We start from the raw sequence: 16,959 nt of genomic DNA, 5'->3' as shown, positions 1-16,959 counted from the left end.
AGCGTTTGGCAGCTAAAAACAAAAACTTACATGCTAAAGTGCATTCAAAACCGTAAAGTCCATAGAGTATGTCCAGAAAACACAAACAAACACAGAGGGTGTAGCAAGATCTGGGATTGAGATAGCCACAACACACCAGATTGTTTTGTTTTCATCCAGGAGTATCTGGACAAATTCTTGTGGATTTCGGGTGAAATTTAACCAAAAATCACCGTGAAAGTGGTTTTGGAGAAAAGCACAATCTTCCTGTTTGGGAAATGTATCCAATGTCATGTTTACAAATACAAATATCATGTTTTCTCAGGTTTCTGAAGCTTTCTTCCTAGAAAACTCGAATGTGTGGAGGATTTGACTCCAGGTGGAACCAATTAGCGTTTGCCAGCTAAAAACAAAAACTTACATGCTAAAATGCATTCAAAACCTTAAAGTCCATAGAGAATGTCCAGAAAACACAAACAAACACAGAGGCTGTAGCAAGATCTGGGATTGAGATAGCTAAAAATCACCAGATAGTTTTGTTTTCATCCAGGAGTATCTGGACAAATTGTTGAAGTTTTGAAGTGAAATTTAACCAAAAAATCACCGTGAAAGTGGTTTTGGAGAAAAGCACAATCTTCCTGTTCGGCAAATGCATCCAATGTCATGTTTACAAATACAAAAGTCATGTTTTCTCAGGTTTCTGAAGTTTTCTTCCTAGAAAACTCGAATGTGTGGAGGATTTGACTCCAGGTGGAACCAATTAGCGTTTGCCAGCAGAAAACAAAACCTTACAAGCTAAAATACATTCAAAACCATAAAGTCCATAGAGAATGTCCAGAAAACAGAAACAAACACAGAGGCTGTAGCAAGATCTGGGATTGAGATAGCCACAACACTCCAGATAGTTTTGTTTTCATCCAGGAGTGTCTGGACAAATTGTTAAAGTTTTGAAGTGAAATTTAACCAAAAAATCACCGTGAAAGTGGTTTTGGAGAAAAGCACAATCTTCCTGTTCGGCAAATGCATCCAATGTCAGGTTTACAAATACAAATGTCATGTTTTCTCAGGTTTCTGAAGCTTTCTTCCTAGAAAACTCGAATGTGTGGAGGATTTGACTCCAGGTGGAACCAATTAGCGTTTGGACGCTAAAAACAAAAACTTACATGATAAAATGCATTCAAAACTGTAAAGTCTATAGAGAATGTCCAGAAAACACAAACAAACACAGAGGCTGTAGCAAGATCTGGGATTGAGATAGCCACAACACACCAGATAGTTTTGTTTTCATCCAGGAGTATCTGAACAAATTGTTGAAGTTTTGAAGTGAAATTTAACCAAAAAATCACCGTGAAAGTGGTTTTGGAGAAAAGCACAATCTTCCTGTTCGGCAAATGCATCCAATGTCATGTTTACAAATACAAAAGTCATGTTTTCTCAGGTTTCTGAAGCTTTCTTCCTAGAAAACTGGAATGTGTGGCGAATTTGACTCCAGGTGGAACCAATTAGCGTTTGGCCGCTAAAAACAAAACCTTACATGCTAAAATGCATTCAAAACCGTAACTTCCATAGAGAATGTCCAGAAAACACAAACAAACACAGAGGCTGTAGCAAGATCTGTGATTGAGATAGCCACAACACACCAGATAGTTTCGTTTTCATCCAGGAGTATCTAGACAAATTGTTGTAGTTTTGAAGTGAAATTTAACCAAAAAATCACCTTGAAAGTGGTTTTGGCGAAAAGCACAATCTTCCTGTTCGGCAAATGCATCCAATGTCATGTTTACAAATACAAAAGTCATGTTTTCTCAGGTTTCTGAAGCTTTCTTCCTAGACAACTGGAATGTGTGGCAGATTTGACTCCAGGTGGAACCAATTAGCGTTTGGCAGCTAAAAACAAAAACTTACATGCTAAAGTGCATTCAAAACCGTAAAGTCCATAGAGTATGTCCAGAAAACACAAACAAACACAGAGGGTGTAGCAAGATCTGGGATTGAGATAGCCACAACACACCAGATTGTTTTGTTTTCATCCAGGAGTATCTGGACAAATTCTTGTGGATTTCGGGTGAAATTTAACCAAAAATCACCGTGAAAGTGGTTTTGGAGAAAAGCACAATCTTCCTGTTTGGGAAATGTATCCAATGTCATGTTTACAAATACAAATATCATGTTTTCTCAGGTTTCTGAAGCTTTCTTCCTAGAAAACTCGAATGTGTGGAGGATTTGACTCCAGGTGGAACCAATTAGCGTTTGCCAGCTAAAAACAAAACCTTACATGCTAAAATGCATTCAAAACCTTAAAGTCCATAGAGAATGTCCAGAAAACACAAACAAACACAGAGGCTGTAGCAAGATCTGGGATTGAGATAGCTAAAAATCACCAGATAGTTTTGTTTTCATCCAGGAGTATCTGGACAAATTGTTGAAGTTTTGAAGTGAAATTTAACCAAAAAATCACCGTGAAAGTGGTTTTGGAGAAAAGCACAATCTTCCTGTTCGGCAAATGCATCCAATGTCATGTTTACAAATACAAAAGTCATGTTTTCTCAGGTTTCTGAAGTTTTCTTCCTAGAAAACTCGAATGTGTGGAGGATTTGACTCCAGGTGGAACCAATTAGCGTTTGGCAGCTAAAAACAAAACCTTACAAGCTAAAATGCATTCAAAACCATAAAGTCAATAGAGAAAGTCCAGAAAACACAAACAAACACAGAGGGTGTAGCAAGATCTGGGATTGAGATAGCCACAACACACCAGATAGTTTTGTTTTCATCCAGGAGTATCTAGAAAATTGTTGTTGTTTTGAAGTGAAATTTAACCAAAAAATCACCTTGAAAGTGGTTTTGGAGAAAAGCACAATCTTCCTGTTCGGCAAATGCATCCAATGTCATGTTTACAAATACAAAAGTCATGTTTTCTCAGGTTTCTGAAGCTTTCTTCCTAGAAAACTCGAATGTGTGGAGGATTTGACTCCAGGTGGAACCAATTAGCGTTTGGCAGCTAAAAACAAAACCTTACATGCTAAAATGCATTCAAAACCGTAAAGTCCATAGAGAATGTCCAGAAAACACAAACACACACAGAGGCTGTAGCAAGATCTGGGATTGAGATAGCCACAACACACCCGATAGTTTTGTTTTCATCCAGGAGTATCTGAACAAATTGTTGAAGTTTTGAAGGGAAATTTAACCAAAAAATCACCGTGAAAGTGGTTTTGGAGAAAAGCACAATCTTCCTGTTCGGCAAATGCATCCAATGTCATGTTTACAAATACAAAAGTCATGTTTTCTCAGGTTTCTGAAGCTTTCTTCCTAGAAAACTCGAATGTGTGGCGGATTTGACTCCAGGTGGAACCAATTCGCGTTTGCCAGCTGAAAACAAAAACTTACATGCTAAAATGCATTCAAAACCGTAAAGTCCATAGAGAATGTCCAGAAAACACAAACAAACACAGAGGCTGTAGCAAGATCTGGGATTGAGATAGCCACAACACACCAGATAGTTTTGTTTTCATCCAGGAGTATCTAGACAATTTGTTGTTGTTTTGAATTGAAATTTAACAAAAAAATCACCTTGAAAGTGGTTTTGGAGAAAAGCACAATCTTCCTGTTCGGCAAATGCATGCAATGTCATGTTTACAGAAAGAAATATCATGTTTTCTCAGGTTTCTGAAGCTTTCTTCCTAGACAACTGGAATGTGTGGAGGATTTGACTCCAGGTGGAACCAATTAGCGTTTGGCAGCTAAAAACAAAAACTTACATGCTAAAGTGCATTCAAAACCGTAAAGTCCATAGAGAATGTCCAGAAAACACAAACAAACACAGAGGGTGTAGCAAGATCTGGGATTGAGATAGCCACAACACACCAGATAGTTTTGTTTTCATCCAGGAGTATCTGGACAAATTGTTGTGGATTTCGGGTGAAATTTAACCAAAAATCACCGTGAAAGTGGATTTGGAGAAAAGCACAATCTTCCTGTTAGGCAAATGCATCCAATGTCATGTTTACAAATACAAAAGTCATGTTTTCTCAGGTTTCTGAAGCTTTCTTCCTAGAAAACTCGAATGTGTGGAGGATTTGACTCCAGGTGGAACCAGTTAGCGTTTGGCAGCTAAAAACAAAAATTTACATGCTAAAATGCATTCAAAAACATAAAGTCCATAGAGAATGTCCAGAAAACAGAAACAAACACAGAGCCTGTAGCAAGATCTGGGATTGAGATAGCTAAAAATCACCAGATAGTTTTGTTTTCATCCAGGAGTATCTGGAAAAATTGTTGAAGTTTTGAAGTGAAATTTAACCAAAAAATCACCGTGAAAGTGATTTTGGAGAAAAGCACAATCTTCCTGTTCGGCAAATGCATCCAATGTCATGTTTCCAAATACAAAAGTCATGTTTTCTCAGGTTTCTGAAGTTTTCTTCCTAGAAAACTCGAATGTGTGGAGGATTTGACTCCAGGTGGAACCAATTAGCGTTTGCCAGCAGAAAACAAAACCTTACAAGCTAAAATACATTCAAAACCATAAAGTCCATAGAGAATGTCCAGAAAACAGAAACAAACACAGAGGCTGTAGCAAGATCTGGGATTGAGATAGCCACAACACTCCAGATAGTTTTGTTTTCATCCAGGAGTGTCTGGACAAATTGTTAAAGTTTTGAAGTGAAATTTAACCAAAAAATCACCGTGAAAGTGGTTTTGGAGAAAAGCACAATCTTCCTGTTCGGCAAATGCATCCAATGTCAGGTTTACAAATACAAATGTCATGTTTTCTCAGGTTTCTGAAGCTTTCTTCCTAGAAAACTCGAATGTGTGGAGGATTTGACTCCAGGTGGAACCAATTAGCGTTTGGACGCTAAAAACAAAAACTTACATGATAAAATGCATTCAAAACTGTAAAGTCTATAGAGAATGTCCAGAAAACACAAACAAACACAGAGGCTGTAGCAAGATCTGGGATTGAGATAGCCACAACACACCAGACAGTTTTGTTTTCATCCAGGAGTATCTGAACAAATTGTTGAAGTTTTGAAGTGAAATTTAACCAAAAAATCACCGTGAAAGTGGTTTTGGAGAAAAGCACAATCTTCCTGTTCGGCAAATGCATCCAATGTCATGTTTACAAATACAAAAGTCATGTTTTCTCAGGTTTCTGAAGCTTTCTTCCTAGAAAACTGGAATGTGTGGCGAATTTGACTCCAGGTGGAACCAATTAGCGTTTGGCCGCTAAAAACAAAACCTTACATGCTAAAATGCATTCAAAACCGTAAAGTCCATAGAGAATGTCCAGAAAACACAAACAAACACAGAGGCTGTAGCAAGATCTGTGATTGAGATAGCCACAACACACCAGATAGTTTCGTTTTCATCCAGGAGTATCTAGACAAATTGTTGTAGTTTTGAAGTGAAATTTAACCAAAAAATCACCTTGAAAGTGGTTTTGGCGAAAAGCACAATCTTCCTGTTCGGCAAATGCATCCAATGTCATGTTTACAAATACAAAAGTCATGTTTTCTCAGGTTTCTGAAGTTTTCTTCCTAGACAACTGGAATGTGTGGCAGATTTGACTCCAGGTGGAACCAATTAGCGTTTGGCAGCTAAAAACAAAAACTTACATGCTAAAGTGCATTCAAAACCGTAAAGTCCATAGAGTATGTCCAGAAAACACAAACAAACACAGAGGGTGTAGCAAGATCTGGGATTGAGATAGCCACAACACACCAGATTGTTTTGTTTTCATCCAGGAGTATCTGGACAAATTCTTGTGGATTTCGGGTGAAATTTAACCAAAAATCACCGTGAAAGTGGTTTTGGAGAAAAGCACAATCTTCCTGTTTGGGAAATGTATCCAATGTCATGTTTACAAATACAAATATCATGTTTTCTCAGGTTTCTGAAGCTTTCTTCCTAGAAAACTCGAATGTGTGGAGGATTTGACTCCAGGTGGAACCAATTAGCGTTTGCCAGCTAAAAACAAAAACTTACATGCTAAAATGCATTCAAAACCTTAAAGTCCATAGAGAATGTCCAGAAAACACAAACAAACACAGAGGCTGTAGCAAGATCTGGGATTGAGATAGCTAAAAATCACCAGATAGTTTTGTTTTCATCAAGGAGTATCTGGACAAATTGTTGAAGTTTTGAAGTGAAATTTAACCAAAAAATCACCTTGAAAGTGGTTTTGGAGAAAAGCACAATCTTCCTGTTCGGCAAATGCATCCAATGTCATGTTTACAAATACAAAAGTCATGTTTTCTCAGGTTTCTGAAGCTTTCTTCCTAGAAAACTCGAATGTGTGGATGATTTGACTCCAGGTGGAAGCAATTAGCGTTTGCCAGCAGAAAACAAAACCTTACAAGCTAAAATACATTCAAAACCATAAAGTCCATAGAGAATGTCCAGAAAACACAAACAAACACAGAGGCTGTACCAAGATCTGGGATTGAGATAGCCACAACACACCAGATAGTTTTGTTTTCATCCAGGAGTATCTAGAAAATTGTTGTTGTTTTGAAGTGAAATTTAACCAAAAAATCACCGTGAAAGTGGTTTTGGCGAAAAGCACAATCTTCCTGTTAGGCAAATGCATCCAATGTCATGTTTACAAATACAAAAGTCATGTTTTCTCAGGTTTCTGAAGCTTTCTTCCTAGAAAACTCGAATGTGTGGAGGATTTGACTCCAGGTGGAACCAATTAGCGTTTGGCAGCTAAAAACAAAACCTTACATGCTAAAATGCATTCAAAACCGTAAAGTCCATAGAGAATGTCCAGAAAACACAAACACACACAGATGCTGTAGCAAGATCTGGGATTGAGATAGCCACAACACACCAGATAGTTTCGTTTTCATCCAGGAGTATCTGAACAAATTGTTGTAGTTTTGAAGTGAAATTTAACCAAAAAATCACCGTGAAAGTGGTTTTGGAGAAAAGCACAATCTTCCTGTTCGGCAAATGCATCCAATGTCATGTTTACAAATACAAAAGTCATGTTTTCTCAGGTTTCTGAAGCTTTCTTCCTAGAAAACTGGAATGTGTGGCGGATTTGACTCCAGGTGGAACCAATTAGCGTTTGGCCGCTAAAAACAAAACCTTACATGCTAAAATGCATTCAAAACCGAAAAGTCCATAGAGAATGTCCAGAAAACACAAACAAACACAGAGGGTGTAGCAAGATCTGGGATTGAGATAGCTAAAAATCACCAGATAGTTTTGTTTTCATCCAGTAGTATCTAGACAAATTGTTGTAGTTTAGAAGTAAAATTTAACCAAAAAATCACCGTGAAAGTGGTTTTGGCGAAAAGCACAATCTTCCTGTTCGGCAAATGCATCCAATGTCATGTTTACAAATACAAAAGTCATGTTTTCTGAGGTTTCTGAAGCTTTCTTCCTAGAAAACTCGAATGTGTGGAGGATTTGACTCCAGGTGGAACCAATTAGCGTTTGGCAGCTAAAAACAAAAACTTACATGCTAAAATGCATTCAAAACTTTCAAGTCCATAGAGAATGTCCAGAAAACACAAACAAACACAGAGGCTGTAGCAAGATCTGGGATTGAGGTAGCTAAAAATCACCAGATAGTTTTGTTTTCATCCAGGAGTATGTGGACAAATTGTTGAAGTTTTGAAGTGAAATTTAACCAAAAAATCACCGTGAAAGTGGTTTTGGAGAAAAGCACAATCTTCCTGTTCGGCAAATGCATCGAATGTCATGTTTACAAATACAAAAGTCATGTTTTCTCAGGTTTCTGAAGCTTTCTTCCTAGAAAACTCGAATGTGTGGCGGATTTGACTCCAGGTGGAACCAATTCGCGTTTGGCAGCTAAAAACAAAACCTTACATGCTAAAATGCATTCAAAACCGTAAAGTCCATAGAGAATGTCCAGAAAACACAAACAAACACAGAGGCTGTAGCAAGATCTGGGATTGAGATAGCCACAACACACCAGATAGTTTTGTTTTCATCCAGGAGTATCTAGACAAATTGTTGTTGTTTTGAATTGAAATTTAACCAAAAAATCACCTTGAAAGTGGTTTTGGAGAAAAGCACAATCTTCCTGTTTTGGAAATGTATCCAATGTCATGTTTACAAATACAAATATCATGTTGTCTCAGGTTTCTGAAGCTTTCTTCCTAGAAAACTCGAATGTGTGTAGGATTTGACTCCAGGTGGAACCAATTAGCGTTTGGCAGCTAAAAACAAAAACTTACATGCTAAAGTGCATTCAAAACCGTAAAGTCCATAGAGAATGTCCAGAAAACACAAACAAACACAGAGACTGTAGCAAGATCTGGGATTGAGATAGCTAAAAATCACCAGATAGTTTTGTTTTCATCCAGGAGTATCTGAACAAATTGTTGAAGTTTTGAAGTGAAATTTAACCAAAAAATCACCGTGAAAGTGGTTTTGGAGAAAAGCACAATCTTCCTGTTCGGCAAATGCATCCAATGTCATGTTTACAAATACAAAAGTCATGTTTTCTCAGGTTTCTGAAGCTTTCTTCCTAGAAAACTGGAATGTGTGGCGGATTTGACTCCAGGTGGAACCAATTAGCGTTTGGCCGCTAAAAACAAAACCTTACATGCTAAAATGCATTCAAAACCGAAAAGTCCATAGAGAATGTCCAGAAAACACAAACAAACACAGAGGCTGTAGCAAGATCTGGGATTGAGATAGCTAAAAATCACCAGATAGTTTTGTTTTCATCCAGGAGTATCTAGAAAAATTGTTGTAGTTTAGAAGTAAAATTTAACCAAAAAATCACCGTGAAAGTGGTTTTGGAGAAAAGCACAATCTTCCTGTTCGGCAAATGCATCCAATGTCATGTTTACAAATACAAAAGTCATGTTTTCTGAGGTTTCTGAAGCTTTCTTCCTAGAAAACTCGAATGTGTGGAGGATTTGACTCCAGGTGGAACCAATTAGCGTTTGCCAGCTAAAAACAAAAACTTACATGCTAAAATGCATTCAAAACTTTCAATTCCATAGAGAATGTCCAGAAAACACAAACACACACAGAGGCTGTAGCAAGATCTGGGATTGAGGTAGCTAAAAATCACCAGATAATTTTGTTTTCATACAGGAGTATCTGGACAAATTGTTGAAGTTTTGAAGTGAAATTTAACCAAAAAATCACCGTGAAAGTGGTTTTGGAGAAAAGCACAATCTTCCTGTTCGGCAAATGCATCGAATGTCATGTTTACAAATACAAAAGTCATGTTTTCTCAGGTTTCTGAAGCTTTCTTCCTAGAAAACTCGAATGTGTGGCGGATTTGACTCCAGGTGGAACCAATTCGCGTTTGGCAGCTAAAAACAAAACCTTACATGCTAAAATGCATTCAAAACCGTAAAGTCCATAGAGAATGTCCAGAAAACACAAACAAACACAGAGGCTGTAGCAAGATCTGGGATTGAGATAGCCACAACACACCAGATAGTTTTGTTTTCATCCAGGAGTATCTAGACAAATTGTTGTTGTTTTGAATTGAAATTTAACCAAAAAATCACCTTGAAAGTGGTTTTGGAGAAAAGCACAATCTTCCTGTTTTGGAAATGTATCCAATGTCATGTTTACAAATACAAATATCATGTTGTCTCAGGTTTCTGAAGCTTTCTTCCTAGAAAACTCGAATGTGTGTAGGATTTGACTCCAGGTGGATCCAATTAGCGTTTGGCAGCTAAAAACAAAAACTTACATGCTAAAATGCATTCAAAACCTTAAAGTCCATAGAGAATGTCCAGAAAACACAAACACACACAGAGGCTGTAGCAAGATCTGGGATTGAGATAGCCACAACACACCAGATAGTTTTGTTTTCATCCAGGAGTACCTGGAAAATTGTTGAAGTTTTGAAGTGAAATTTAACCAAAAAATCACCGTGAAAGTGGTTTTGGAGAAAAGCACAAACTTCCTGTTAGGCAAATGCATCCAATGTCATGTTTACAAATACAAAAGTCATGTTTTCTCAGGTTTCTGAAGTTTTCTTCCTAGAAAACTCGAATGTGTGGAGGATTTGACTCCAGGTGGAACCAATTAGCGTTTGCCAGCTAAAAACAAAAACTTACATGCTAAAATGCATTCAAAACTTTCAAGTCCATAGAGAATGTCCAGAAAACACAAACAAACACAGAGGCTGTAGCAAGATCTGGGATTGAGGTAGCTAAAAATCACCAGATAATTTTGTTTTCATACAGGAGTATCTGGACAAATTGTTGAAGTTTTGAAGTGAAATTTAACCAAAAAATCACCGTGAAAGTGGTTTTGGAGAAAAGCACAATCTTCCTGTTCGGCAAATGCATCCAATGTCATGTTTACAAATACAAAAGTCATGTTTTCTCAGGTTTCTGAAGCTTTCTTCCTAGAAAACTCGAATGTGTGGCGGATTTGACTCCAGGTGGAACCAATTCGCGTTTGGCAGCTAAAAACAAAACCTTACATGCTAAAATGCATTCAAAACCGTAAAGTCCATAGAGAATGTCCAGAAAACACAAACACACACAGAGGCTGTAGCAAGATCTGGGATTGAGATAGCCACAACACACCAGATAGATTTGTTTTCGTCCAGGAGTATCTGGACAAATTGTTGAAGTTTTGAAGTGAAATTTAACCAAAAAATCACCGTGAAAGTGGTTTTGGAGAAAAGCACAATCTTCCTGTTCGGCAAATGCATCCAATGTCATGTTTACAAATACAAAAGTCATGTTTTCTCAGGTTTCTGAAGCTTTCTTCCTAGAAAACTCGAATGTGTGGCGGATTTGACTCCAGGTGGAACCAATTAGCGTTTGCCAGCTAAAAACAAAAACTTACATGCTAAAATGCATTCAAAAACGTAAAGTCCATAGAGAATGTCCAGAAAACAGAAACAAACACAGAGGCTGTAGCAAGATCTGGGATTGAGATAGCTAAAAATCACCAGATAGTTTTGTTTTCATCCAGGAGTATCTGGAAAAATTGTTGAAGTTTTGAAGTGAAATTTAACCAAAAAATCACCGTGAAAGTGATTTTGGAGAAAAGCACAATCTTCCTGTTCGGCAAATGCATCCAATGTCATGTTTACAAATACAAAAGTCATGTTTTCTCAGGTTTCTGAAGCTTTCTTCCTAGAAAACTCGAATGTGTGGAGGATTTGACTCCAGGTGGAACCAATTAGCGTTTGGCAGCTAAAAACAAAAACTTACATGCTAAAATGCATTCAAAACTTTCAAGTCCATAGAGAATGTCCAGAAAACACAAACAAACACAGAGGCTGTAGCAAGATCTGGGATTGAGGTAGCTAAAAATCACCAGATAGTTTTCTTTTCATCCAGGTGTATCTGGTCAAATTGTTGAAGTTTTGAAGTGAAATTTAACCAAAAAATCACCGTGAAAGTGGTTTTGGAGAAAAGCACAATCTTCCTGTTCGGCAAATGCATCCAATGTCATGTTTACAAATACAAATATCATGTTTTCTCAGGTTTCTGAAGCTTTCTTCCTAGAAAACTCGAATGTGTGGAGGATTTGACTCCATGTGGATCCAATTAGCGTTTGGCAGCTAAAAACAAAACCTTACATGCTAAAATGCATTCAAAACCGTAAAGTCCATAGAGAATGTCCAGAAAACACAAACACACACAGAGGCTGTAGCAAGATCTGGGATTGAGATAGCCACAACACACCAGATAGTTTTGTTTTCATCCAGGAGTATCTGGACAAATTGTTGAAGTTTTGAAGTGAAATTTAACCAAAAAATCACCGTGAAAGTGGTTTTGGAGAAAAGCAAAATCTTCCTGTTCGGCAAATGCATCCAATGTCATGTTTACAAATACAAAAGTCATGTTTTCTCAGGTTTCTGAAGCTTTCTTCCTAGACAACTGGAATGTGTGGCAGATTTGACTCCAGGTGGAACCAATTCGCGTTTGGCAGCTAAAAACAAAACCTTACATGCTAAAATGCATTCAAAACCGTAAAGTCCATAGAGAATGTCCAGAAAACACAAACACACACAGAGGCTGTAGCAAGATCTGGGATTGAGATAGCCACAACACACCAGATAGTTTTGTTTTCATCCAGGAGTATCTAGACAAATTGTTGTTGTTTTGAATTGAAATTTAACCAAAAATCACCTTGAAAGTGGTTTTGGAGAAAAGCACAATCTTCCTGTTCGGCAAATGCATGCAATGTCATGTTTACAGAAAGAAATATCATGTTTTCTCAGGTTTCTGAAGCTTTCATCCTAGACAACTGGAATGTGTGGAGGATTTTACTCCAGGTGGAACCAATTAGCGTTTGGCAGCTAAAAACAAAAACTTACATGCTAAAGTGCATTCAAAACCGTAAAGTCCATAGAGAATGTCCAGAAAACACAAACACACACAGAGACTGTAGCAAGATCTGGGATTGAGATAGCTAAAAATCACCAGATATCTTTGTTTTCCTCCAGGAGTATCTACACAAATTGTTTTAGTTTTGAAGTGAAATTTAACCAACAAATCACCTTGAAAGTTATTTTGGAGAAAAGCACAATCTTCCTGTTCGGCAAATGCATCCAATGTCATGTTTACAAATACAAATGTCGTGTTTTCTCAGGTTTCTGAAACTTTCTTCCTGGAAAACTCGAATGAGTGGAGGATTTGACTCCAGGTGGAACCAATTAGTGTTTGCCAGCTAAAAACAAAACCTTACATGCTAAAATGCATTCAAAACCGTAAAGTCCATAGAGAATGTGCAGAAAACACAAACACACACAGAGACTGTAGCAAGATCTGGGATTGAGATAGCTAAAAATCACCAGATAGTTTTGTTTTCATCCAGGAATATCTGGACAAATTTTTGTGTATTTCGGGTGAAATTTAACCAAAAAATCACCGTGGAAGTGGTTTTTGAGAAAAGCACAATCTTCCTGTTCGGCAAAGGCATGCAATGTCATGTTTACAGAAAGAAATATCATGTTTTCTCAGGTTTATGAAGCTTTCTTGCCAGAAAACTCGAATGTGTGGAGGATTTGACTCCAGGTGGAACCAATTAGCGTTTGGCAGCTAAAAACTAAAACTTACATGCTAAAATGCATTCAAAACCATAAAGTCCATAGAGAATGTCCAGAAAACACAAACACACACAGAGGCTGTAGCAAGATCTGGGATTCAGATAACCACAACACACCAGATAATTTTGTTTTCATCCAGGAGTATATGGAAATTTTCTTGTGGATTTCGGATGAAATTTAACCAAAAAATCACCGTGAACATTGTTTTGGAGAAAAGCACAATCTTCCTGTTCGGCAAATGCATCCAATGTCATGTTTACAAATACAAATATCATGTTTTCTCAGGTTTCTGAAGCTTTCTTCCTAGAAAACTCGAATGTGTGGAGGATTTTACTCCAGGTGGAACCAATTAGCGTTTGGCATCGAAAAAGAAAAAATTCATGCTAAAATGCATTCAAAACTGTAAAGTCCATAGAGAATGTCCAGAAAACACAAACAAACACAGAGGCTGTAGCAAGATCTGGGATTGAGATAGCCACAACACACCAGATAATTTTGTTTTCATCCAGGAATATCTGGACAAATTGTTGTAGTTATGAAGTGAAATTTAACCAAAAAACACCGAAAAGTGGTTTTGGAGAAAAGCACAATCTTCCTGTTCGGCAAATGCATCCAATGTCATGTTTACAGAAAGAAATATCATGTTTTCTAAGGTTTCTGAAGCTTTCTTCCTAGAAAACTCGAATGTGTGGAGGATTTGACTCCAGGTGGAAAAAATTAGCATTTGCCAGCAGAAAACAAAAAGGGTCCTGCTAAAATGCATTCAAAACCGTAAAGTCCATAGAGAATGTCCAGAAAACACAAACAGACACAGAGGCTGTAGCAAGATCTGGGATTGAGATAGCCACAACACACCAGATAGTTTTGTTTTCATCCAAGAGTATCTGGACAAATTGTTGTAGATTAGAAGTGAAATTTAACCAAAAAATCACCGTGAAAGTGGTTTTGGAGAAAAGCACAATCTTCCTGTTCGGCAATTGAATCCAATGTCATGTTTGCAAATACAATATCATGTTTTCTCAGGTTTCTGAAGCTTTCTTCCTAGAAAACTCGAATGTGTGTAGTATTTTACTGCAGGTGGAACCAATTAGTGTTTGTCAGCAGAAAACAAATGCTAAAGTGCATTCAAAACCGTAAAGTACATAGAGAATGTCCAGAAAACACAAACACACACAGAGGCTGTAGCAAGATCTGGGATTGAGATAGCTAAAAATCACCAGATAGTTTTGTTTTCATCCAGGAGTATCTGGACAAATTGTTGTGGATTTCGGGTGAAATTTAACCAAAAATAAACGAGAAAGTGGATTTGGAGAAAAGCACAATCTTCCTGTTTGGCAAATGCATCCAATGTCATGTTTACAGAAAGAAATATCATGTTTTCTCAGGTTTCTGAAGCTTTCTTCCTAGAAAACTCGAATGTGTGGAGGATTTGACTCCAGGTGGAACCAATTAGCGTTTGGCAGCTAAAAACAAAAACTTACATGCTAAAATGCATTCAAAACCGTAAAGTGCATAGAGAATGTCCAGAAAACACAAACACACCGAGGCTGTAGCAAGATCTGGGATTGAGATAACCACAACCCACCAGATAGTTTTGTTTTCATCCAGGAGTATCTGGACTTATTGTTGTGGATTTCGGATGAAATTTAACCAAAAATCACCGTGAAAGTGGATTTGGAGAAAAGCACAATCTTCCTGTTTGGGAAATGTATCCAATGTCATGTTTACAAATACAAATATCATGTTTTCTCAGGTTTCTGAAGCTTTCTTCCTAGAAAACTCGAATGTGTGGAGGATTTGACTCCAGGTGGAACCAATTAGCGTTTGGCAGCTAAAAACAAAACCTTACATGCGAAAATGCATACAAAACCGTAAAGTCCATAGAGAATGTACAGAAAATGCAAACAAACACAGAGGCTGTAGAAAGACCTGGGATTGAGATAGCCACAACACAACAGACAATTTTGTTTATATCCAGGAGTATCTGTACAAATTGTTGTAGTTTTGAAGTGAAATTTAACCAAAAAATCACAGTAAACGAGGTTTTGAAGAAAAGCACAATCTTCCTGTTGAGCAAATGCATCCAATGTCATGTTTACAGAAAGAAATATCATGTTTTCTCAGGTTTCTGAAGCTTTCTTCCTAGAAAACTCGAATGTGTGGAGGATTTGACTCCAGGTGGAACCAATTAGCGTTTGGTAGCTAAAAAAAAACCTTACATGCTAAAAAGCATACAAAACCGTAAAGTCCATAGAGAATGTCCAGAAAACACAAACACACACAGAGGCTGTAGCAAGATCTGGGATTGAGATAGCTAAAAATCACCAGATAGTTTTGTTTTCATCCAGGAGTATCTGGACAAATTCTTGTAGTTTTGAAGTGAAATTTAACCAAAAAATCACCGTGAAAGTGGTTTTGGAGAAAAGCACAATCTTCCTGTTCGGCAAATGCATCCAATGTCATGTTTACAGAAAGAAATATCATGTTTTCTCAGGTTTCTGAAGCTTTCTTCCTAGAAAACTCGAATGTGTGGAGGATTTGACACCAGGTGGAACCAATTAGCGTTTGGCAGCTAAAAACAAAAACTTACATGCTAAAGTGCATTCAAAACCGTAAAGTCATAGAGAATGTCCAGAAAACACAAACACACCGAGGCTGTAGCAAGATCTGGGATTGAGATAGCTAAAAATCACCAAATAGTTTTGTTTTCATCCAGGAGTATCTGGACTTATTGTTGTAGATTTCGGATGAAATTTAACCAAAAATCACCGTGAAAGTGGATTTGGAGAAAAGCACAATCTTCCTGTTTGGGAAATGTATCCAATGTCATGTTTACAAATACAAATATCATGTTTTCTCAGGTTTCTGAAGCTTTCTTCCTAGAAAACTCGAATGTGTGGAGGATTTGACTCCAGGTGGAACCAATTAGCGTTTGGCAGCTAAAAACAAAACCTTACATGCGAAAATGCATACAAAACCGTAAAGTCCATAGAGAATGTACAGAAAATGCAAACAAACACAGAGGCTGTAGAAAGATCTGGGATTGAGATAGCCACAACACAACAGACAATTTTGTTTACATCCAGGAGTATCTGTACAAATTGTTGTAGTTTTGAAGTGAAATTTAACCAAAAAATCACAGTAAACGAGGTTTTGAAGAAAAGCACAATCTTCCTGTTGGGCAACTGCATCCAATGTCATGTTTACAGAAAGAAATATCATGTTTTCTCAGGTTTCTGAAGCTTTCTTCCTAGAAAACTCGAATGTGTGGAGGATTTGACTCCAGGTGGAACCAATTAGCGTTTGGAAGCTAAAAAAAAACCTTACATGCTAAAAAGCATACAAAACCGTAAAGTCCATAGAGAATGTCCAGAAAACACAAACACACACAGAGGCTGTAGCAAGATCTGGGATTGAGATAGCCACAACAAACCAGATAGTTTTGTTTTCATCCAGGAGTATCTGGACAAATTGTTGTAGTTTTGAAGTAAAATTTAACCAAAAAATCACCGTGAAAGTGGTTTTGTAGAAAAGCACAATCTTCCTGTTCTTCAATTGCATCCAATGTCATGTTTACAAATATAAAAGTCATGTTTTCTCAGGTTTCTGAAGCTTTCTTCCTAGAAAACTCGAATGTGTGGAGGATTTGACTCCAGGTGGAACCAATTAGCGTTTGGCAGCTAAAAACAAAACCTTACATGCTAAAATGCATTCAAAACCGTAAAGTCCATAGAGACTGTCCAGAAAACACAAACAAACACAGAGGCTGTAGCAAGATCTGGGATTGAGATAGCCACAACACACCAGATAGTTTTGTTTTCATCCAGGAGTATCTGGACAAATTGTTGTGGATTTTGGGTGAAATTTAACCAAATAATCACCTTGAAAGTGCTTTTGGAGAAAAGCACAATCTTCCTGTCCGGAAAATGCATCCAATGTCATGTTTACAAATCCAAAAGTCA

Source organism: Oryctolagus cuniculus, chromosome 21 (genome assembly GCF_051225735.1).
Source record: "Oryctolagus cuniculus isolate XC-2025 breed Fujian yellow rabbit chromosome 21, ASM5122573v1, whole genome shotgun sequence".
In the NCBI taxonomy this organism is placed as follows: Eukaryota; Metazoa; Chordata; class Mammalia; order Lagomorpha; family Leporidae; genus Oryctolagus; species Oryctolagus cuniculus.
The sequence above is the reverse complement of the archived record's forward strand: the minus strand, read 5'-3'. Positions refer to the sequence as shown.